This window comes from Micropterus dolomieu, linkage group LG18 (genome assembly GCF_021292245.1).
Source record: "Micropterus dolomieu isolate WLL.071019.BEF.003 ecotype Adirondacks linkage group LG18, ASM2129224v1, whole genome shotgun sequence".
In the NCBI taxonomy this organism is placed as follows: domain Eukaryota; kingdom Metazoa; phylum Chordata; class Actinopteri; order Centrarchiformes; family Centrarchidae; genus Micropterus; species Micropterus dolomieu.
In genome coordinates, this window is record NC_060167.1 from 34,208,522 (window position 1) to 34,234,174 (window position 25,653).

A 25,653-nucleotide genomic window follows, 5' to 3' on the forward strand; every position below is an offset into this window, starting at 1 on the left:
AAGGTAAACTTCTGAAATACACGCTCATACACGTGGCCTTATAAGAGCTGTCCTAGCAGCTACAATCAGTTAGTACATGATCAAAGAATGACTGAACATGGCATAAACTCTGACACAGCTTTGGATGACAATCCGCAGCTTGTGATACTTGAAATGGACATAATTTGGTTGTTAGTTGAAAACTATTCAGGATCCATTCTCAGACACCCAGTTAAATAAACATTCATTATATGGCCAAACATATTTTGTCCTGAGATTGATTTTATTTATAGTTTGGGGTTGGTTCCAATTAGGGACAATGTTTATCCTACAATAGTGTGAGGAAGGCTGTTTCAACATCGCAATTCCCCCATAAAGTAATAAAGATTCATAAAGAATTTCATCCCCCAGTTTGGTGCGGAAGACATTGACAGGCCTACACAGAGCCCTGACCTCAGTTTTGCCTTCCCTTGGTCCTTGCTCAGGATTCAGACTAACCTGTGTGTTCACTCACACAAAGATAAATTGAACCCATTATAAATGTTCATGTTGTTTCATGTAGGGGGTCAGTGATTGATTAAGTAAATTACATTTGTTTGAATATATCTTTGTTTTCCGAACGTATAATGGCTAAATCAGAAAGGCAAACACACCTTGGACAAACACGCTAACTGCGAGACTGTGTCCACACAGTCCTATGTTTGCGTCTATGTTGATTAAATGAATGGCAGCAACCAATTGAGCTGTCCGTGTGAGGTGTGAGGGGTGATGCATTATACAAGTACTCTCTGTGATTGTGTCAGTGGATGCGTGTGTAATGCAGGATCAAGCTGAGTAGCTCTCTTAGAAAAACACATCGATTTAATGCCCTCACAACCATCATAATATTTCTACACCTCTGGAGTAGTCCTTGAGTAGCCATGGCTTCTATTGAAGATAATATTCATAAAGTGAATATATCGGGTAAGCTGGCTCTGCTGTTATGAGGCACCTAAAAATAGGTTTGTCATTCAGCTGGAAGCAAAAGTCAAGTCAGTTCAACAAGTCATTGTCCACAGTAGTTGTCAGTTTCCTGCGAGGAGACACAAAGCTTAGCACACTTTGATACCAAACTGGCAAAGTTTTGGAACCATGTGGCTCTGAGTCTCTTGACAGACCTATGTAGAATCATTACACTTCATTAAATTGTCATCACATCACATGCCTTGAAGCAAGCAGTAGAAGAGATTCAGCTGTATCGCTTTACATGGTGTGGTACTAATGATGGTGTTTTTTGCCTTTCTAGTTCAGATAAATTTGTAAGGGGAAGTTGTATATGACATAGTTTTATGTTATGTCTGTAGAAACAGATATATTTCAAACCAGCGTCTTCTATTTCCTGCATCACCAACCTCACATTGGACCCAAAAACACAAGACAGACAAACTGAGATAGTGAACATGCATGTAAATCTTTCATTTGCAACCCAATTCCGCACACCCTGTGAAGCAGATGGTGGTTTTCTGGTTTGTTAGCTGGTTGCATGACACAACATAATTATGAATCTACTTTCTCATTCAGGTACAAGGAAAAACAAAATGTCTGTAAGCATTGAAGAATGAAAACATTTACAAAATATAGACGCAAGCTGCAGTGATTGGGGTTCAAGCAGGCTGCTAAAAAATACAAAATTTGACAGTTTTGAAGTCTAGATGCAGATGACTTAAGTGAATAAAGTGAAATAATTTTGAACCCTGACAAGCCAATTGAGATAATTGCGAACACGCAATTACATGATTTACAGCATCACATTGAGGTGAATGAGTGTCATTAGATGTGTCTGAGTAGTGGGTGGTATTTGCAACCCACCTACCAATTTTTTGCTTTTGTAGGTTTTAAGATGTTTTCTGCACAAAAAGAAAGAAAGATAATAAGAAAATAATAAGAAATTCACACGGGATCCACATACAATTGGCAGTCTTTGACTTATTATGACCTCAACAAGCAGTTGAAAATAACTGGGGATAAACTCCCCCATTGTAAGCAAGTAGGGCTTGGCCATCTGGCGATTTGAACCCTGGATTTTCGTAGGCCAAGATTAAGTGACTGAACCACTGATAAAGCTTGGCTTTCACACACTTTCTCACAAATTGAGGCCATGGCATCATGTGTCAGATGGGTATTTCTGTCAGTTTAAACTTAAAATGCATAATGGTGGTGATAAAATTACAGAATAAAATCACACATCATTCTGCTGGTTTTGGGTGTTTTGTCAGTTATTTTGGTGACATTTGATCCAACAATGAACAAAAAAGAAAATGTTGTGCATACAATAAAAATTACAACAAGATATTTAATAACACTGCAGACTCACCTTTTGACTGATCTGAACACTCACATTACGTGTCCATTTTGGTAGCATTGAAATGAAGATTTGTAGAGAGATATATGTTAATTGATTAAGCATATTTTTAAAAATATAGAGTAACAGACTTCTGAATTGACCATATGGTACAGTGAGGCAAACGTTTGTCACACATCAGCCAATTACGAGAAGGAAATTTTTTGCGTTTATTGCGCCCCCTAGTTGCACAATATCTCAGGATGCAGTGCATCCGAACACAAGTTTGGTTACAATAGCTTAAGCCAAGCATTATTGTAAAATTTAACTCAAAGAAACAAAAGTAAAAATGTATTGACATATCATAATTCCTTTGATAACTGTAGATCAGAGAGGCATACACTTTGTGTTCAAGAGCACAAGGACTATCTTTTATCGAGACAAAGATTAGCCTACAAGCTGGTACAGCATCACACTGACACAAACTGACACAATGTTATTTGAATAAAGAAAGAAATAACTTGTGCTTTTACATTTGCTGAATTTACATGAGGAAACAAAAAAATTTGACGTAGACTGCAAGTTTCAAAAGCTTCCCCTAACTCAACAACTCAATAAAACATTTTCTTTAAGGGAGTCTTGGCACTTTCACTCAGGCAACACCGCAGTTCATTGTGATTACTGTTTTACTGCATTAGTAAGATTTGACATGTGAGAGGAGATTACAGCACATTTTAGGGATTTTAATATTGGCTGCAAGGATCTGTCCTGTCCAGCCTCCATGGCACTCAGTTGCCGCTTTATGTCACTGAAACGGTAGCTTTGAGACACTGAAACTCTTAATTTATAAGTAAAAGAAAATGAATAAAGTTACAAACAGAATAGAATTCATTGCATAGAGCTGCAAGCGTTCAAGGTCAATGGTGACTGTACCAGCTCATAAAATCACAGCAATCTCTTGTACTCAGAGGCACAGAGGGAAAAGCTGCTTTAGCTATTGGAGATTGGGGAATCAATATATAAAAAGGAAATGAATAAAATCTTGTAAAAAGCTGTAATTTTAATAATGCTTCATGAAGGTCATTAGCTTCTTCATAAAGACAGAAAGCTTTATGGGGATATGAATACCTAGAATTTATTGAAAGTTAAGCTTTTCTGCTATCTCACGACTTCTCACACACTTTAAAACTCTATGCTCTTTAGTAGAGCAGAGAGATTTTTTAAGTGTGTAGGGACATCAGTTGTGACAGTAATGTCCCATAATGTACTCTTCAATGGGTTGGCCTGCTTTGCACCTCCAGGCATCTCCAGGATGTTATTTGTCAAAGCAGAGCCGAATGGCTTTTCAGCCTGTGTGAAGTATTTTGACTTGCATTATTTTCCTTGATGGGAGACATAATTCAGCGGTGATGGGAACATCACAGATGGAAATAAAGTGCAGAAATGTGTTCAGGCTTAGAGGCAGGGAGGAGGATGGGAAAGAAAATGTGTGGTATGAGAAAAATAAATGACACCGAGATACCCCATAGGTGTGAGTAGAGGAACAGTTGACTGAGTGACAAAGGAATGATGAACAAATTTAACCGTTTGACTTTTGAAGACACCATCCAGAAATTGTGTCATAGTAAAAATCACAAAAGAATACCTGAGGAGTTGGCCCTTCTGTGTTGAGCCATGCGGTTGTGTATGGCTCAACACAGAAGGGCCAACTCCTCAGGTCAAGACTCTGCAGTTTCCTTACATATACAGGACAGAGGACACTCGTTTGAGGACCACCAGGTGCACATTTTAGACAACCCCTAAAAACAAAATGAAAGCCAGCAGTATTGAGTCAACTGGGATTTTTTCCAGAGATCAGATTTTTACTAGTGTCCATAAAAAAGTTATACAACTCTCACAAAAGGTAGCAGGCTGATGACACAAAAACAACCTCATAGGTGTAGCAGATTCCAGAAGCTGAGGTGGTGACGTTATTAACCTTACAAACGTGTCCATACACAAAACACAAATAACTATTGCCTATTACAGATTAAATAAAATGCACGATAAATTAAAGAAATACAGAAGAAATTTAACAAACATACCAAAAACAAACCTTCTATCCATTCCCTTCCTCAACCACTTGGTCCAGCCTAACAAGGTGATTGTCATCTGGGGCATGTTCAATCTCAAAACCTTTTGCACTGGTTTGCTAAAGTTTCCAGGTTGAACAAAATGTTTCCTAGAAACAGTGTGCAACGGGCTTTAAGCTACTGTATGTGTTACCCAATCAGCAGTGACGTTTATATATAAACACTGCCGTAGTAAAAAGGCAGTAAAGTGCAGTGTGCTTGCACACACAACAGGGTGTTCAAGGCATCACCATTTCCCTTGAAATTGCAATGTTTAGTTGCTGGAGTCCTGTGGCTGCATCTTCATATGTGTGCTCCAAGAAGAAACACTGTAGAGTAGTAGGGTAGACCTCAAAGAGAGAGTGGTTTGGGGTTCCCAAAAGCACAACATTGAACAATTAAACTATTACCTATGTTGTTGAACTTTACTGTCGTCATACATGTGTGTGTCTCTTTATTATAACTTTATTTCTTCTCTCTCTTAGTCCCGCCCTCTGTCTCATCTTTGTTTCCTTCATTTGTGCTAATACATTCACTGGCAGTGAGCCACAGTGAAACATTAGATGAGAACATGGGGTGGGACAGCTGACAGGGAGTGAACGCCAATAAGACAATGTGAATATAAGAATGAAAGGGGTGAAAGCATGTTGACGGCAAGTGACGATCTTTTAATTGATTGTGATGAGTTTAATTGTGACTAACATTTGACTCTGACCTACATGTTAATTATGTCACAGAAATAGCTTAATATCAGTCAAACGTTTTCTCCGAGGTATGTGGTTAACTCAGATTTATGCTGAAAGACTTAATTCCCTTCTTAACGATTACAAGAGTACTGGTGCAAACTCAGAATTTTCTGGAAAGGTTTTGAACTCTTAGCCAACTGCTTGAAACACTCAACTGGCAACCTACCTTCTAGAATTTATTTTCTTCTAGAATTTAAGTTATTGTCCTTGGTTATAAATACATTCACAATGTTCTGGGTGAAAACTTGATTCTGACTCGCTGCTGGGTGTCCATCAATTCCTGATAAAGTAGTTCCAGGGTTTCAAGAGTGCAATTTGCCCTTGTTTTGTGTCTGTTAAATGTTTATCTGCGGTTTTCTGTAGTGGTCCCAGTAAAATTTGTTCTTACAGAAGTAGCATAAAACATGACATTGTTAAGCAACATTTGATTTAAAACTGATATATTCCAATTATCTACTTTTTCATTCATTTCTATCTGCGGGAATTCTTGTTTTTCTATGACTCACTCTGTACCGAGTGTTTTATTAGAATGATTCTTATTTAGGGTGCTTTAACTGTGTGCTCTCCCTCATGCCTCTGACTGCATGGACTCTGCTCTATGCTGGACTGGTACAGTGCGTAACCATTGTCTCCGCTTCTCACAGCTGTAGGTTTCATGTTGTTTTCCAGTTTTATTCCCCTGTGGTGAATATCAGGTATTGTGCTGTCTGTGCCATCTGTACGCTTATGATGTACTGTGATGTGCTATTGTTTCGCCTGGCTACAATCACCGTTGCCATGATCACTGGAAAGTCTGGCTGTGATACCACTTATAAAAGCACTTTATTCATCACCAACTCTCTGAACTCTGACTGTGTGGCTATAACTTTGCAATGAGGCTAATCTGAATAGAAATGGGTTACCTAATTGAAATGTGTAAATAGAATTGAATCAGAATAAGTTATTGATCCCCAGGGGGGAAATTCTGGGACAGATATTCGCTTGTACATCATAGCATAAAGGAATAGAACTAATAGTACAAGTAGGTAAGCAGAGAACTTAAGAAAGTATAAAAATCTAATAATATATAACATGTGCAGTATTAACAGAAGTGTAATGATAAATTGTATTAATTAACAGTATAATAGCCTACATTATAAACAGAAGTGTAATGATAAATAGCTGCAATGACCAAAATCATATAGTATTAATAGAAATGTATTGATGTGATGTTGGCGTCTGCTAAACCTCAACCTGCTTTCCCAGCATCCCTCCGCCCTCCACACTGACCCCTTGGATGGAAACAGGCTGCTTGACCTTGATCCTGCCCTCTCCTCCTCTTACTTCATCACCTCATCATCCTCTTCCTCATCCTCGTCATCCCTCTAAAGACTCCATTGTAAGCCAAACCAGTGGCTTACAATACCTGTGGCCTATTTGCGTGTAGTGCTCAAGCTTTGATTGGTATGCAAACTAAAAATCAAAAAGTGTTTTCACACGTGTCAATGCTGAATGCCAATTGGCAAAATCGTGTAGCAAAATATAGTAATGTTTATAGTTGTGATAGAAGTGTGTTAATGAATTGCAAACTGAGTGTAAAGCAGAGATCGTGCATTCAGTTTGGCACACTTGGTAAATGACTTGGCTGCAAGTGGTAATGGTTTCAGATAAAGCGCTTCAAGAATGACTGTTACTGTTTAAGCATTCAGAAAAAAAATAAGCATGTTTGTGGTGTTGATATGTACCATCCTGAAAACATGTCATTCGACATGTACAGCTTCATAGTCTTTGTCTGGCTTGGTGGAAAAAAGTCCGACTATGTGGCGCAGACATCCCTGGTCGTATCATTTAGCTGAAAGAGGTCAACATCAGAAATGTACACCATTGACCTGAAATGCAACCTTAACATCTTTCTATTTTATTCATTTATTTTTTTTACCTTAAATGTTTTGATACATGAAACCCAGGTCTGTACTGTAAAGCATCCATAGAAATATGAAAACCAAATAAACCTTAATGGTAACAATTCACGTTGTGTTTTGACGCAGGAGTTATTATGTGGGTGATTGGAGGTTGGATGTCAAGCTCTGCTTAGGGTCTCGTGAATGCTGGTCCCATCCCCAACACTTCTTTTAGAGACTGTGTGAATACTAACTCAAATGCAGAGGGAAAAGTACTGCACTTTTAAAAAAATAAACTTGAATATAGTTTTGAGTTACTGTAGTAGGGCTGCCCATCAATTAAAGGGAAAATAACATAAATGACACATGTGGTTGGTAGAGATTGTTAGATTATAATTTGTATCGCATTTTCTTTTTCTATCACTGTCTCCCAGCAGTCTCTTGACTGTATGTGTGTGTGTATGTAGTTTAATAAGTATGCTGCGATGGGCTCCCTCCCTGTTTGCAGCTGTAATGGAATGACCTGACACTTCTGCGAGCACACTCCACTAAAATGGGGCTCCGTGCCCATCTGCCACTGTAACCCTGCCACATAATTGTTCAATTTACTGTACACCCAATATCCCTGTGCTGTAATTGAATATGACTTTGTCCTGTTCGAGTAATATCTTTGTTTCATGCCGTGACCCCTTACTTGAAAGAGAGAGAGAGAGAGAGAGGGGTGCGAATCAGAGGTGAGTAAAAGGCGTATTGTGTAGATAAAACATATAGGCTGTTTACATCATTGCTTGGCTACACAGCCATCAGAGAGATGGACTGTACTGGGAAGCCATAATAAAATGTGAACAGGTTCGCATTGCTGAAAAACGCTGCCATAAACAGGAGGTCGGGGTTTGATAATCTTAAAGATTATCGCTTTAAAAGAAAATGTGACAAAGGAAGAAAAAAAAAATACAATTTAAAACAACAAAGCCAATTGTGTTTCCGTCCAATGTAATCAAATGTAGACACATCAAACATATCTCGGATGTTGACGGCGCAGTGGCTAAGACAGATGCCTTTAGTGTGAGAGATCTGGGTTCAACTCCCCACTATGACCATCCACCAATGTGTCCCTGAGCAAGACACTTAACCCCTAGTTGCTCCAGAGACGTGCGACATCGCTTTGGATAAAAGCATCAGATAAATGTCCTGTCTAAGGGATCTCTTTGTTTTACGCCATTAACCTTTGCTAGAGAGTAGGGCTGACCCCCAATAGTCGAAGGGCGGAGCCTGATTCGACTGTCGATCTCACAGTCGAATGCAGCGAAACAAGGATCATGCCATTTTGGCTATGTGGGGGTGCTCAACGCCCGATTTTTCATAGAACTACCAGTTTTTTCCCAATAAGTTAATATACCGCCTATTAAAATATACATTTCAACATTTAATGCTGTAAATAAACGTGTAAAAAGTATAAAACTTTCAATAAATGTTTTTAAACTGTGTAATCCAAAATTGTAACCCTAACCCTGGGTCGTCAGTGCGCATGTGTAGGCGTAACGTGTGTGTGGTGGTGGAAGAGGAAAACTTGATGAAGAGACTGAGCCCCAGCTTCACTGGTGTTGTGGCGAGTTTTCCGCACCTTGTGGGACTTTCGAATAATTTATCACTGTTGATGAACCACACAAAGAATACACGAGTGGCAGGACTTGACGATTCTGATTCGACCATGTAAATCCTTAGTCGTGGGGCAGCCCTACTAGAGAGAGAAGAAGAGAACATACAGTATTGCTCCCTACGAACTGAAATGAAATAATTTGGACAAAAAAGTTAAATGTGTTTTAGAAGTGATGTCATAGTTAGTTAGTGTCCATCGAATACACCTGCTTTTCAATAAAGCATGGTGCCATCGTGGTCACTCCACAGAGACAGGCACCGTGGCCTTACTGCAAAATGCATGCAGTACACTTAGTTTATAGGTGTAGAAGGTGTAGTTTGTTTCTTTTGTTGAAATGATATGTCCCATGGAAGTTTTTAAGAACAGTTAGAGTCAAAGTTGGTTGGAAAAACTGAAAATCAAACAAGCCAGTGTTCGATTTTCCTCCTCACTGTGTGTTTTCATTGATGTCTGAAATAAGTGTAGTTATTTCCGTCCTCAGTGGTGGAAGGACGACTCAGATCCTTATCTTAAATAAACAACAGCAATAAAAGCAGCAATAACGCAATTTAACAATATTTCATTAGAAGTTCAAGAACTACCAGATGGTTACAGAGCATTTTTATCTTGTATTTTTCTATTCACCAAAAATTCTAGCAATATAAAGTTTGTCCAGATTGGAGGTGTAGGAGGAGATTTATCCCTCAAAACTGAAGGAGAAAGGGAGGCTTTGTCCTCGACATGTAGGCAATTATGTTTTCTTTTACTATTTAATCTCTTTTACAACCCCCCTGTTGTGTCTTTGTCCTCTTTTTCATGTTCTCATTGCGTGTAGGATACCTTAGTGGGTGTCGTAGCAGTGAGCTATGAATAAACAAAGTAGTTTTTGACTTGATGTAATACATACACATATAGTATATCAACCTTCCATTTTGTACCCCGAATCGAAATTGCCTCGTTCTGTGGTTGTTAGGAGGCATAAGATCTTTATCTGTGAGAAGAAAAAAAAAAAAAAAAAGACTTTTTATCTTGAAATAGTGGCGACAGTTCAATCATTTTGGAGAGGGTTTATATTGTTCGGACACAAAATTACACCTAGGTAGAGTGCTTCCTAAGTGCCTGTAAGACCTTGGTAGTGGTGGTTGATAGGTTAGGTGAAATGGCACACGGGCCTGAGAGAAGGGGGTCTTTGACCTGACTGACCTGTTGTTCAGGTCCATCAGTACTGGATTATGTTGTTTGGTGCTTTTTTTTCTTCTTTTCCACCTCTGCTGACCTCCGTCACTGACCCTTTGCACATTTCTTTGTCTGGGGAGGTGGGTGCAATCAAGCCTGTCGGATGCTCACCCAGCACACACCCATGCACCGGTACCTCCTTCCCTCCCACTATCCGTCCCAAAAGCAGAACCTCCACTGCAGGTAGAGGCAGATGGATTAGCTGCAAAGACCAGTGTTTCTGAAACTTATTATGGTTTACTTAGAGCAAGCAGCGTCTAATCTGAGACCATTCTTCATCACTATGCACGATAATATCCAGCCACCATACACAGCGAGCGTGTATTATATTTCATCTAATGCCTCCGCCCGCAGCGCTGCGTGTGTGCATGTCGGCCAGTGCTGCTGTGTATTGGGACTGAGAGTCATTCTCTCCCATTTGTGAATTTATTTTCTATGAGCTGAGAGTTGGATTTGAACTTAATAGGGGCTTAGATGTACACTCCTACTCCCGGTCTCTTTCTATTCCACATCCATACTGTGCGACTACATCCATGTGTGTGTGACTGTGTACGCTAAGCCAGGCTACGCCCTAGGCCTCCTGTCTAATTCATCCAAGGTTCTCCTTGTGTACGAGTGTGTGTGTGTGTGTAGCGGGCTGGGACAGAACGCTCTGTCTCATTTATCTGCTGTTGATGTTGAGTGTGATTTCCTCTGGTGAGGGGAAGCGATGCCCCTGCTTATTAATTATGCTTGAAATATTAAAAAGACTCCATCAAACATGAATTATTAATTCATTTGTACCAGATCATCTCAGCTAAAGATTTCCAAGACTTGTCATACATCATCTGGCAAGCCCTTGACAACATTGCGGTAGCAGGAGGCAGTGTGTTATATCCCTGTAAACACAAGGTGCGTGTGTGTGCATGTTTGACAGAGAGTGAGAAATTGAGTGTGTGTACTACAGAATACTTTTCTTTTGATTCACTCTTGGCTGTATTTTGATTAGCAGATTTTTCCTTTTGACTGATAATGTGTCTAAAATCCTGTCACCTAGGAAGTACTTCAAGATCCTTCAAATGATTTCCAAACCACATTATCTGATTCGGGCAGCATGGCACTGCAGTGGTTAGCATGTCGCCTCACAGCAAGGAGGTTCAAACCCAGGTTTGCAGGTTCCTTCTGTGGCTATGTGGGTTTTCTCCAGGCGCCCTGGTGCCTGAGTGCCTTCAAAGAGCAGAGCCTTTTCCACCAAATACAACTGTATAACCGTTTGTTATAAATGGCCATTGTGTGTTTGGGACTAAAATAGAAAACAATATCAAGATGTTCATTCCATAAAGGCCATTACATTTTTGACATTTCCACCTACACCGTGTCTCTGATTGCCATCAAATTTTCACTGGATCATCATCATCATCAAGTGGTGTGGCTCTGGAATTAAATGGACATAAATGGGCCAGTGATCATGTCTGTGAGGGTTCTCAGTCATCCAGGTCATAGTTATCCAAGGGAGGTTAAAATCAAGGGCAACTATACTTGGCTGAACCTGAAGACGTTTCGTCCCTCATCCTCTAGTCAGTCATACTTCTTAGTCATGACTGCTTAAACCTCAGCTATTTAACCTCCGTGGGGTCGCTGTCTAAATAATCGGTACCATTGGTTTGTTGGTGCTCCTGGATGTTGTCACCCGCGGCCAGGTCTGAGCGAACATTGTTGGTACCCTCACCAGGCCAAAAGTGAACTTTTGTTTAGTTTCCTGGGAGGTGATAAAAGGACCAGTATCGGCCTTAGTGTGTTCTTTGGTTTAAAAAACACAGGGATGTGGTGTAAAATAAATCAGAAATCAGCTCTCCAATCATCCTAAAAAGTGCAGGAGATGTCCATGTAAGTATTTGCAACAAAACCTGAGGAAAACAGGGCGTGGAATAACAGAAATTAGGCTATAAATTAGAAACTGCATGTTCAAACTTTAACAAACTACAAATGATGTTGAACCACGTGTTTGAAACTATTCTGAAAACGGTGTGGCGTAAAAGAAATAAGCAAATCGCCGGTTGTGGCTATGTTTAAACTTTTGTGTAGTGGTGTAAGTGTGCAGGATTTCCCATTTTCACCGATACTATTTTCTGATAGTCTTGCACCTATGTGATGTGTGTATAATTACTATCCTTCAACTTCATTGCCCATAACAAATAAATCATTATTTGCATTTGTCCATTTATCTTCTACTGACTGATATATTGTACAAGTAACTATATCAATCAGATATAGGTCATCTCAGATGCAGAGCCAGGCTTTTTTAAAATTATAAGCAGAATTTGATTTAATTAATGATATATTACTGCAGAACATAGTTCATCTGAGGCATCGCTGGCTGTGGGTAGAAAACGAACACCTTGTCTTTCTCCTTGACATGCTCAATGCTGTAGCAATTCTTAAAGCAGACAGAAAGACAGAAATTGATTTATTGATTACTGAGGTATCACACATCTGGATCACTTCCACAGCAAATGAATCCTGTAAAAATGGAAATTCACAGTATCAGAAACATCATAATTTCCTTTTCTTAATATTCTAAAAATGTAATCTTTATTCAATTTAGTGATCTATTTGGGAACATCATGCAGATGACCTATAGTGCCATAGGCTGAGTTTAAATTGTATGACTCATTGATAATGGATCCATACAACCTATAAATTAATGAATACAGTAACAATACATTGCTCTTTTATGTACATGTCTTCAATGATGACACTGATTCTCGCTCTGAAAGAAGCCGGAATGTAAATTATTGATTTTTATAATGCATCTTCAGTAATTGTCAACTTATTCCTACATACAAACTCTACTGTAAGTGTAGTGTGGTTGGTAGTGTAGTAGAAGTACAAGTACCATAAGTAAGTAGCTACTGGCTTGTGTGTGTGTGTTTGTGTGTGTCTGTGTGCGTGTGTGTGTCTGGATGCGCTTGTGGGTACATTAAGCATCCACCTTAATGTGCAGGCAGCCATGTGGAGCATTCTCCATGGATGGTAATTTGTTGCGAGATATGACAGAGATCACAAGGGGCCCTGCCAGAGTAAAACTACATTTTCCACATGGAGGATGACTGGTTTTGACAAGAATTTAAATCCAGTGTTTTATCACAAATCCCTTTTGAAATAGCTTATCAAATTGCTGAGCCTTAAAAAAAAACTAAGTATTTGATCCATTTTTAAAGATTTACGCTTGAGTAGCAAACAATGGGCTTGGAGCAGACAGCCACTGATAGGAATGGTATGTCATAAAGTTGTTGGTTTTGGTCTTTGGACAATAAGAAGTATATAGAATAATACCAGTCTTGGTTAGGATTGAAATAATGGGTAAAATAAATAGTTAACCGTTGATAGGCGACCAAACTGCTGTCTCAGTCATCAAAGTTGCTTTGTTGATTCCAACCTCCCCAACCTCCTCCCTAAAAGGTATAATCTCACACTACATTCAACTTTGCCACTGTGAGAGGACACACAAGAGGGTGTTAGTCAGGAAAGCACAACCATTTTAAGGCTACATCCACACGATCTCCATTCACCCGAGCATTTAAGCTGCGTATCAGAACGGATCTCTGCCTATATTAAACAACTGATAATGCATGTCAAGCGGCCGTTCACGTACACTGGACATGTGTGTGCCGGTGTAAACAGGAAGCAGATTGTCTACTTGTCCACTCCAGAGTTGCAGTAGATTCAGCTAAAGAAGACGGTACTAAAAGAGATGAATGAAGAATAGCAATGGCGAGGACCCACACCACAGATTAGTTTGCATGGACCAAGGTGGAGCTTTTACTGAAAGTAACACAGGAGTACAAAGCGAAGTGTACTGTATGTGTTATTTTCACAGTACAAAATATTTTAATAAAAATACCAAACCATTGTTTTTGCTTTGCATGACTGATAAGACCCAATTAGAAAACCCAACGTGAGTATCTGTGTCAGCGTTTTCAAAGTCCTCCTTTTTTGCCTGTCCGCACTAATATGCAACCCCAGAGTTTTAAAACGAAAACAGGGTTAGCGGCTTTTTCAAACTGCTCGATTTTAGTGAAGATTCTCAGTCATCCAGGTCGTAGTTATCCAACGAAGGTTAAAGTCAAGGGCAACTGGACTTGGTTGAAGATACTGGAAGCATCTTGACTTTAACCTTCGTTGGATACTCGATTTTAGGTGTTTGGATTCGCCGTTTTGGTCTGGACAGCAACAGTAAACAGCAAAATTGCTGCGTTTTAAAGCTAAAACGTAGTAGACTGATGTAGCTTCAGTCGGGTTAAGTGTTCAAACAACGACCAATGCTGTTGACATTTGGCATAACAAGAATACAGAGAAAGCAAAGTGTGGGAGGGCTTTACCCGTCTGCTAGTTTAGTTGTGTAAGACAATTACTAGTCTATATGTATATTTATTTTAAATCTGTGTTTCAGTCAGAATAGGTGTTATTTTGTCATTCTGAGTCAGAAACCCGACATGTACAAAGAGCAGGAGTTTGAGTCCTGTGTGAAAATTCTGATCCCTGCAGGTTTTATTGATCCATCCTAACTGTCCAGGGTTTAAGCAACAACGTGGAAATCATATTACCTGCCATGCCCCCTTAAGACAGAAAGGTGTTGTGTCTAGTACTTATTGCACACTTAAATAACACACCACTCTCACAGACTAGGAAAAATAAAATTCCACCATGACCACTGGAGTATCCTGGTATGATCTGAAGTGAATATCTCTACTTAAAAACAGTACATCAGCTGTGCTTTGGTTTAGAAATCAGAGTTTGCTGAGAATGCCTGGGGCACACAGATATGTGATTTAAGATAAGACAAAATTTCCTTATCACCGACACATTGCTCTGTAATCATATCTCAAAAATATAACTGACAGATGTTCAATGAGTTTACACCAATAAATTAACCATGCTCTCTAGAGGATAAACCTTTTCCACGTCGGGCATTCTTTAGCTTTTCTCTAGTGCCACCTGCAGCCCAAAAAGTGAACTTAAACAGTTTTGTTTATGCTTCCAACTCGATGACCAGTGTTACTTTTAAAAGTACAGTACAAGATACCTGCCAAATATAAAGTAACTTGTCACGTTACAGTGTAACTGAGAAAAGTTATTTTATGTTACTGAAAATAAACACCTCTTTGTGATTCACTGCGCATGTTTTATTGACGTGTAGCCTACTGTACGTCTATCTTTTAATGTGATGACCCTCTGCCATCATTGCATATGTCGTGGTACATATAGCCTAGCAAGTTCGTACAACATGTAATTAGGGCCCGAGCACTAAAACGTGTGAGGTCCTTATTGGAACTGAAGGAATTATTAGGGTTCGAGCTCGAAACGTGCGAAGACGAGGCATCAAAAATCGATGATTTGCCATTATTGTACCTCAAACAGAAAGTAACACTCACAAACTGGCGGAACAACCACCAGGTCTCCCTGAAATTATATTTATATAGTGCAAATTGTTTTTGCCAAATACCTTTTTCAGAGAAACGTAATTTCTTCCATGAAAGAATGGTGTTAACTAACACCATTTTTTTTTAATGAAGGAAGCTATAGGGAGGTGGTTGAGTAGATAGTGTGTGACTGAGGTTTGCATCCTGACTATCACATAGGATTATGCAAAAAAAATTAAATAAATTTAAGCAAGACCACAGTCTTTCCCTAACCTTAGTAAAGAGTTGTGAGACTCACATAAAAAGATGAATAATGCTGGAGTTGCTGGACAAAGACACTGTACTACTAAAGTCGATATTGCAAGGTTTGTGGTGTTGTTTTTCAAATTTTTCTGCACATTCCAGCTACCTGGTGCACGCTGTTAATGTAGAACTGCACTACACCCTTTGGTGAGCACAGCTCTTACTGCTGATTACTTGAGAGGGAATAGGGACTAGCAAGATTGTCAGTAAGTATTTTGAAATGAACATTGCACTTTCAATAGAACCTTTGTTTATTCTTTCAGATTTCAGAGCAGGAATAGTTTGGGAAAGAATAGAGACAACAATGTCAAGAAAAGGTATTTTCCCCTTTTTTTATCATTATGGTGTGTGGAAAGTTTCAGGCTGAGCCCTCTCTCTCCACCACCTGAGCCAAAGTGGCCAGCTCTCCTAGATGTCATTAATCCTCTGTCTCTGTCTGACATGACAGCCATGATGATGAGACAAGTGCCCTATCACTCACAGTTTAGTGCTGTGGAAAAACCGAGGGCGTGTGCACTTGAGTATGCTTGTGTGTATGTGTGTGTGTGAGCACTCGCGCACGCTAGGGCAACCTGAATCAGGCTAAGGTCAATGAGAGTTTGAAGCCGTCCTCTCCATCTCTTCCCCATTCTTTCCATCCAATTTCTTCTTCTGTCCACATCCTAATCCATCTGTTTTGTGTTACCATGGCACCATCAAACCAACCCATTTCCCCTCTCTTTTCATTGCAACACACACACACACACACACACACGCCGCAATCACCTTTTAATTCCCTTTGATGTATTACTCTGGCAGAAACCAATTTTAGTGGCCAGAATTGGACCCTAAATCACCAAATCACCTCCTTCCACCCGTGCAGCCATCTATCAACTTGCTAAAGGTGAAAAAACACGTCAATATCAATATCAGCAATGTAAATAAATTAGTATTTGCTGCGATAGCTAGGATAATATTGTATTGGTAGGGATTGAAGGATTTGTTTCAGCATTGATTGATGACAGCTGTGTTGCTGCCAAAACATGACGCTTTTTTGTGTTTGAAGAGTGAGTGTGTGTTTTGATCTTTTAAGACGCTCGTTTTTCTCAAAGGACTTTTTAAAGCAGCTTTCCAGACATTAAGAATAGACTAGAATATTTAGAATAGACTGAAATGTTTTTAATATAAAGATTTGTAATACGCAGTACAGAATAGTCCAGTCATGTTGATCTCATGATTTTGTTTTGTTATGTCCTAACAACAGCTGGCAGCTGAAATTCTGCTATTCTAATTTATGTTAGCATATAGTGATTTAATAATTACTGAAAAACATTGGAAATGTTGATGCAGGACTGGACAAAAGAGTTTTACAGAGTAAACAAAGGGATTGCTGAAATCTCTGCTGAAATCTGAATGAAACAACATTGCTAATAATGGGTCCTATGGGGCAAAACAGGATATGTCAGTCAATCAGATAGGTTGTAAACAAACCCAAGTTAATTAACTCTAGTTTTCCTGTAAACAGCATTCATGTACCTCTGTTGGGGCAGGTGGGTATACAAAGGATTTTGCAAAGAACACCGGAGTCCTACAAGTTTGCAAAGATGTATTTTCTGTTTCAAAGTAGTAGTATATCAACATATGTAGATATACACAGGAGAATTCAAGGGCACTTTCTGCAACTTCGAGAGTCTGCTTTAGGTGCAGACTTCACCAGAAATCAGTTGGTTGATTGTTAAAAAAAAAAACACAGTGTATTGTTTATTGAAATAGTTTATGAATTAAGTATTTTACAAAGTGAAGCTTGACAAATGCCCCCCCTCATGATTTCCGTGAAGAAACATTTAGAAAAATACTCTTAGATGGATTAAAGCTCAAAATATCAATAATGGTTAAATCCATGACACCTAGGTTTGAAGTCCCATCTCATAGCACATTTTACCCCCTCAAGGCTCTCCAACCTTGCAGTCTTGACATGATGATGGCTTACCAAATTCAGCCAAAGCCCTAATTTACCCAAAGATCTTTTTTTCTTTCTTTAACATTTCATTTTACAGTCTTTAAACAGGAAGAGCATGTTCCCACAACTGGGGCAAACAGGGTGAGGTTGAGGGAACTATGGTTTTCTTTTTGCAGTGTTTAGGATGATTTCTATAAAAGTATGTTAAGACGTGGCAAAAACTGTCAGATAACACTATTGTCTATTAACTCCATTACTCAAAAACAGTCAAAGCTCAGCTCCCTGATGTTTGAAGGTGCAGTCTAACAGGGTGATGCTTTGCTCTCAGGGTAAATCCAACGGAGTTTCTCTCAGCTGGAGTTTACATGCGAGCGATACAAACTGCCAAACTGAGATTGAGCTGCTTTGAAGCTAGAAAGCAAATTAAACCCTTCTGCTCGCTCAAATCCAGAGACCCAGTTCCTCGGGAGGCTTAAAACATCGATCACTCTCAGCACTGTGTCCTCCTCGCTCTCTAAACTTGTGCTGCTCACATGAATCTGTCCCTGCTTGCTGTCTAATAGCAATTTGCGGATTATCTTGTTTTGGGCTCCCTCAATAGCTGTGTTGTTAATGAACTTCAGTAAATGTTGCTTTTAGAAGCACATGACTACGTCTTCTTTTGCTACACCATGCCAGGAATCAAAGGAGTTGGTGCTAATTGAGGGTCTAATGAGCGTAACTGAAGGGCTATTGATAAGCCTTATGTCGTGACTCATAGTGTGTGTGTGTGTGTGATCTGAGTGATCTTCTTTGATCAAAAGAAAGCAGCCATAGCTTTAATAGGCCTTTGCTCTGACATGTAGTAGAGCCTTTGGTTCAAGAATTCCATCCACAGTTATTCTTCAAACACCTTAAATATGGGCAGCGGTGGAAAGTCACTAATTACATTAACTCAGTACTCCATTTATTGGACATAGGCTGGTGATGAACAAGTCAGTCCCATATATAGTATCCTGCTACTGAGTACATACTCACTAGAGTACTAAATGTATAATAATCCATAGCTGAAGATAGTCCCGCTATATACTCATGGAGCCTTTTTTACACGGAGCCTTTTTTACACTACGTTTACTGCACTACATGTCAGCAACTACTAAATACTTATTTAGCAGCTCCTCCTTACAGGACTCCAGTCTTGAGATTTTTTTCTATTATCTTCAGGTCTGCAAATAATTTAATATCAAATGCAATTTAGAAGGGTGACTAAAGCTTTCCAGCTTTCCAATTTGTATTTGTTTCTTATTTCATGTAGTATAATGAATATATTACGTCTAACTGATCAAACACCCGCCTAATTGGTTTCCATGTAAAATATGCAGGTTTTGTGTTCTATTTTTATAAAGTATGAAGACTGTAAGACTGGAACACACCTACTTACACACACACACACACACAAAACCTAACAGAAGTGTTCTATAAAAATGAAGACCTTTTTATAGGACAATAGGTAACTTGTGTCCTCGACTGACAGAATGATACCACTTTAACCTTGTACGGTTTAGATATATACGGGGTGCTGAACATCAGATAATGATTTTTCCCTGCCCAAAATGGATGTATTGCGTTCTGGAAATGCACCAACTGCTTGCTTTGCTTTCCCTCTCTTCCCCCCTGGGTGATGTGTATTGATTAATTAATAGTGAGTGATCCTTCATCTTTAAGAGCTGTAATTACACTCAGGAGTAAGGCAAGGACAGGGGGGTTGGTGTCATGCACACGCATTTCTCCAAACACACCTCAGGGAGTGGATGTGTGTTTGTGTTTTCCCACTCAGCTTATTGACAGAGCACATTTACTAATAATTTATAATAGAAGAATGAATGGTATCCTGGATCATCCTTTGAGCTCACAGAAGCTCTTCTGCATGCAGAGCAAATTAACTTCATCCCTACATAGCTAATCCGCCATGGAATTAGGATTTTGGCCCTCTCATCTCTACTGAACAGGATTCCGTACAGATGCTAAAGGGTTATCCCTGTGGTGCTGCTGTAACACCAGGTTACACTGTATGCATGTTAACTCATTGAAATGGCTCTAAATTCTCCGCCCTAGTCTCTAGAATAGCGAAATTGTCTGTATCTTCTCGTTGGGCTAAATAATTTTGTAATGTGAGGTAAGGAAATGGACACTCATTGTATCCTTTGGAAAGTTGATAGTGAGGCTTTAGACTTTAAAGTAAGGCTGTTGAACTCTGGGTAAACAGGCCACCAGTGGTAATTACAGAATACAGGTAAATGCATAACCATAGTTTAACCGTAGCACAAGTAGAGAAGTCATAAATCAGTAATGTTACTTATTTCAATGAAATAACCATATATATTCCATCTGTTTATACAGTTAGATTAGGTAGAAGATCTGCTGTTTGTGGGAGATCAGAGCATTCTGTTGGAGAACTATGTCCCCCACACATACATGGACATTAGCTCTCAGTAAAGTGAACAACGGAATATTGATGGATGTTGCAAGTCAGCTGGTCGCCCATTGGTGACTTAATGAACCACTGAGAGTGAATCATGAATGAAGCAGGTGACACCAGTTGGCTGATGCAATCACAACTTAAGTGTTTTGCCTAAACTTTCCCAATGCGCTGTCTGAGGTTTAACATTAGCTAACAGTAGCCACTATAAGCAAGGTCATACTAAGACCAAGTAAGGCTGCAGGAAAACAAAGGCGTGTTTATTGCTAATTAATTCAACCTTCATTTGTGTAAGGAAAAGCATAATTTTCTTTCAAATGTTATAGATTCTCACTTTAAACATCGACTTTTTTTCTAGTAAGCATGTGGTCTCATCCTGCTTTAAAGAGGTCCTGTTATGCTCATTCACAGGTACCAGAAGAGGTTTACATGGTTTCATTTTCAAAAAACACCTTATTTCTGTCATACTGCACATTGCTTCTACTCCTCTTATCACCCTGTGTTGAATGCTCCGTTTTAGCCACCGAGTGAGGCATCTCACTTCTTTTTGATCTTTGGTGGGAGTTGCACATGTGCAGTACCTGGGTAAGGACTACTAGCCAATCAGAAGCAGAGTAGGGTCGTGAGAAGCAAGGTAGTTTGCAGCTCAGTGTGTTTCTCCACCAGTGTTTTTGAGGGGCGTGATACACTAGCTACTTTGTTTACTATGAAAGTAAAGGCTGGACTACAATCAAGCTGTTTTCAGGCAGTTCAGAAGCAGTGTTTTCTGTGAGAGATGTTTACTCCCTTTGGGGTGGACTTTGGTGTTTTTTACATTGCAAACCTATGACATGCACAAAAAGGATATAACACAATAAAGGAAAGGGAAAAGGGCAAAAACCCTAGTATGTCCTCTTTGAATCAGAGCAGAGAAACCACTATGATCAGTTCATGCTGTGATGTGCTCAAGAGTCTATGCCACACTCCACTCCAGTGCATTTGATTCCATTGCATCAGCAGATGGAGTGGATTGGTTTTGCTTAGGGCTAATGGTTTCTTGTGATCAAAGTCGATCCAAAGCTCTTCGCTGGTGTCTGTCTTCAATTGATCCTGCCTGCATCAGTGGGATCAGTTAAATTGAAATACCATAAAAACATAACACATGGCACTGCTGCTCACAGAGCGGATACACCACTGAGCCATTTTCATTTGGTAAGAATTGGGCTTGGTGTTGATGAGAGTCAGATGTGTTTTAAGCCAAGCCAGAGCACCTTAGCGAGTGGTCCTAGCAGAGGTCTGTCAAAGGATTTTGCTTTTGATTATTCTGAGTGACTTGGAAACTAGAACATGCTATTACACCCTAACAAGGACTTCAATCAGGTAAATAATAAAGTGGTTGCTGTTTGACAAAACAAATAACTTCAAAAGGTGAACTGAAAGAAGAGGTTCTTGTCATTGTAGAGCCAATTATGACTTTTATTCTCAATATGTGATGGATTACACATGGGTAAATAATATTCTAGTGAAGACTACAAAATGTGTTTGCCTGCTCTGATTGTGATCCTGTTAGGGAAATGTTGCTATTGTTATAGCTGTCTGCCAAGCCAGCTGGTGCTGTGGATATAGCCATGTGTTGATGGTGATTTGGTTAAATGTTGTTTTTTTTTCATTGTATCACACGTTGTTTTTTTTAATTGTATCACACGTTGTTTTTTCTTAATGTTTCATAAATGATGATCTCTTTGAGAGAGCAGAAATGAATATGCTTACATCCAATATTCCTTATCAATTATTTTTTAACAATCACTGTCTTTCAACAAAGGAAAAAATGACCTCAAGCGAGGGTAAAAGCTTCTTTTTGCCAAATTAGGGATTTTTCCCCCCCTAAATTTTGCTGTTTCCTTTAACCCTTTCTAATGCGATACTTCAAAATGCGCATAAAAAACGTTGATGGAAACACAGCTAGTGCTGGTTTAAATTTTTTAACTACATTTAGATTTTGGTAATTGTGGGTGACTCCAGCTTCCCTGGAGCGCCAGCTCGGTGTTGTTTTGAAACCACTTTCGCTCTTATATAAATTTCTCACTTTCTACGAGAAGAACAATTGTCACAACTGACCTTAAAAACGCCTCTATTAAAATTGCTAAAGTCAGATAAATCCAAAGCAGTGCAGCTGCAATAGCATGCTCTTCTCTGTTGATTTAGTTTAGTAAGACAGCTAGAGTTTTTAAAAATCCTGCCTACTGTGGCTGTAAATGAAGCTTGATTAAACCTGCAGACACCTGAAACTATCAATCAACACCCCACGCCTGTACACATTACAAATTAAGTGGCAGATTAGCTCAAGAAACTCTACTATGTCAATTTCACAGGAAAGAGAATAAACACAGACACAAGGCAGATTATTGTGGTTTCTAAAATTCACACCAGCCAGCTTTATTGGCTCGTAGTCTGTTTAATATGCCCGACACAGACTCCATGTGACGGCATGGAGTTTATACCCTGAGACAAGCAGCTTAACACTGACATGGACAAACAGTGCCAAAGGACACACAGCGGAGGCAGAGTGTGTTAGAAAAGGGCTAGAAGTAAGAGACAGAGACGGGCAGTGTGTGTTTACATAGTGAATGAACCTAGTAGATCATGACTAGAGGAAGAGAGAGTGAAAGTGACAGATGGAGAGCACTGAGAGAAGGGAGTGAGGCGACATGAAAAAGAAGGTGAGAGGAATGAAAGCGGGAAGAGAGAGGGCATGATGGTTGATCATTTTAGTCACAATTCCTATAGGTATTAATAATGTACTGATCAAGTTAGTAGTGGAAGTCTGGGAACATCAAAGATATAAATTAGCTGCTGAGAGGGCTAATGTAGTCTAGTAGAAGTCTGTCTGACCAGCTATGTCCACATAGAAAGCAGACACATACACAATTACTATCAGTGACTGAGTGACAGATGTGCAATCCAAATAAATCACATGCTCATACAGTGATATGAGAGTAAAGTCCAATAGGGCAAGAAGCAGTAGTCAGATCATCATACAGGTTGGAAACAAACACAGACTTCAGTCAGACTTAGTTGACAAGAAGGCATTTCAACAATTGAAACTAAAATTGATCTTGAAATCAGAAAGACTAAGCCAGATAGCTGCACTAAAATTAACAATAATTCAAACAAGCTTATTCATATTGGAAACAGGTTACATTATTCTTCAGACCTTCATAATAAGGTTTTTACTACTGAAATATTGTCAGAAATAACTCGACAAGAATGAGATTTGTTTTGTTAAGGTTAAAATAATCCCCATTCAAGTGTCAGATTTGTTTGAACTTTTATTTAAGAAAAGATTTGTAGGACTCGTTAACAGACAAAATGATGTAAGATGTAGACTGTAGAGAGCAGTGCAAACTTTCTCTCATTGATTGAGAGGGAGGCAGGGTGAGGGTGAGAGAGACAGAGAAAGAGAAATGTGCGTGAATGTCTTTGTCTGTGTGTCCATGCATATGTGAGAGGGAGACATGAGAGATCACATGCACGCGTGCATATCTAGACTCTTTATCTGTGCGTGTGTTTCAACTGGAGAGGATTATCAGCCTCATCTCGATGCTGGCCCGTGATGGATGATGCTCCTTTGTAGCCGCACGTTTTTAGCAGGGTGTAATTGAGAATGTGGGGTGCACGGGTAAAGGGGGTAGGGTTCTGGTTTATTATTGGGTTATTGGTCAATGGAATACTGAGGCAATTGATCACCATGCAGGAAAAAAAGTCCTCTCAGGCAGTGGAAACAATTATTGTCCCAAACAGTGGTGCTGAGCTGGAAGAAGAAAAAGATACAATCTCTTTCTCAGAGAGATACGCGTTGAGTGGCTTCCTCTGAAGATCCAACTGAATTGCTGAGGATATGAAGCAATTAATTCAGTTTGGCTTTAAGTGAAAGGGTATCATCTGCCTTTGAAATACAGAAATAAAGGTTACATCTGAGTTCTTGCGTAACACTGAACTAAGTAGGTCTGAAATGTGCACTATAATTGTGTATGCTTCAAATCTAATGGTAACATGGTGCTGTGGTGGTGTAGAACCAGCCAAAAGACAATGAAAACACACCAGTGCAATTGTTATATACTGTGATGACATATGACTTAACATTACACTCTGCTGGGGCGGCTGTGGCTCAGGAGGTAGAGCGGGTTGGCCGTTAATCGGAAGGTCGGCGGTTCAATCCCTGGCTCCCCCTGGTTGCGTGTCGAAGTGTCCTTGGGCAAAATACTGAACCCCGAATTGCCCCTGGCGGCTGTTCCGCCAGTGTATGAATGAGTGTGAATATATGTGATATAGTAACGTATTTTTTCTTGCAAAAGCTTTATTGCCTGTACCTACAGTACTGAGCGTAGCTGTCGGCAACTCCAGTAGTTTGGAGCTAACTTAACTTCGCCGTCTCCACCACGACGGCGAGGTGTCTCTCTGCTGCTGCTATGTGTATGTAGGAGCCGACAGAGCCGACATTTGATGCTCAAGACATAACGTTACATTGTAGGACCCGCTAGTTTCAACAGCAGGATCAATAATCTCAGACCTTATTGATTTTTTGGGTTTTGAGAAATTTTGGAACCAGGTCCTTTTAGAACCGAGTATCGATCCCCATCCCTACGTACATATGTGACAAATTAAAGAAAAAAACATGAATAAATGAGTCCAAAAACAATGTATGCATGCACTTCCATACATGAGACCTTCTCGTTTTGTGAGTGATACGCCGTCATGGTCACCAGATCTCGTTCACCAGATCTCAACCTCTCCCACCAACTTCACCAAATGAGGGAAAATCATTTAGAAGAATGTTGTTCATCCCTCCACACACTTGGAGAATCTATGAAAAGGAGCTCTTAGTCTGATCTTGAGGCTCATGATGGACCAACACCTTGCTAATACAATTTATGTTGGGATTTACTGTCATTTGTAACCATTTCAATTCAGTCAAAATGTGCTGAGATTCCTTACATATTCCTCGTTTGGAAATGTGATTTCCAGTTTGTCAGGGGGTTACCTCATGCCTTCTAAAACGTAGATTGCACACAGCACTTACATGCAGCCAAGAGACACAGTTACAGTCTTTTTTTTAATCAGCTTGAGGTTGAACTAATCCATGCTCCTTGCATGACAATGTTACATTGACTGCATTTAGCCGACAAGATTTGACTGCGTTAGCTCATCTTCCAGCTTTTCAACAGCTATTTGTGTATCTTTTACTGGAGGCTCAGCAATGTCAGCATAGCTCAATTTATTGGATGATGATGAAAATGGTTTGTGAGCTAGACTGAATATTTTTAGGTCCTGAGCACGAGGAATGTGTGAGCGATGCCCGACCACTTTTGATTTAATGGTCATTTATGGCAATTTACACATTTTGTATTTTAAAGGAGGCCTATTATGCTTTTCCATTTTTTATGACTTATCTACAATGTTAAAATGTTGGATGTTCATGTTACACATGGTCAAATAATGAGTTACAAGTATTTAAAAGAAATCCCTGTGAGCAAAAACCATCTGAGCGCTCTGTTTTCAACAGCTTTTTCTACAGAGACGGTATTTCATATATGGTCATTTGCTCTGCACCTCTTTGCTCAGTCTGTCTGTACTGCTCAGCTGCAACAACCGCCTGGTAAT

General features: G+C 39.6%; 1 protein-coding gene across 2 annotated transcripts in view; it reads left to right on the forward strand.

The window, feature by feature from the left end:
- LOC123987480 (receptor-type tyrosine-protein phosphatase gamma-like) overlaps nt 1-25,653 on the forward strand; it is a 323,656-nt gene that overhangs the window by 141,493 nt on the left and 156,510 nt on the right. Inside the window, exon 3 of one of the 2 annotated variants that reach the window (XR_006829137.1) lies at nt 6,402-7,111. The exons of the other annotated variant lie outside the window; for it this stretch is intronic. The gene's annotated coding sequence lies outside the window, so the exon portion shown is untranslated. Of the gene's footprint in view, nt 1-6,401; nt 7,112-25,653 lie in introns of those variants that run through there. 2 annotated transcript variants of the gene reach the window in all.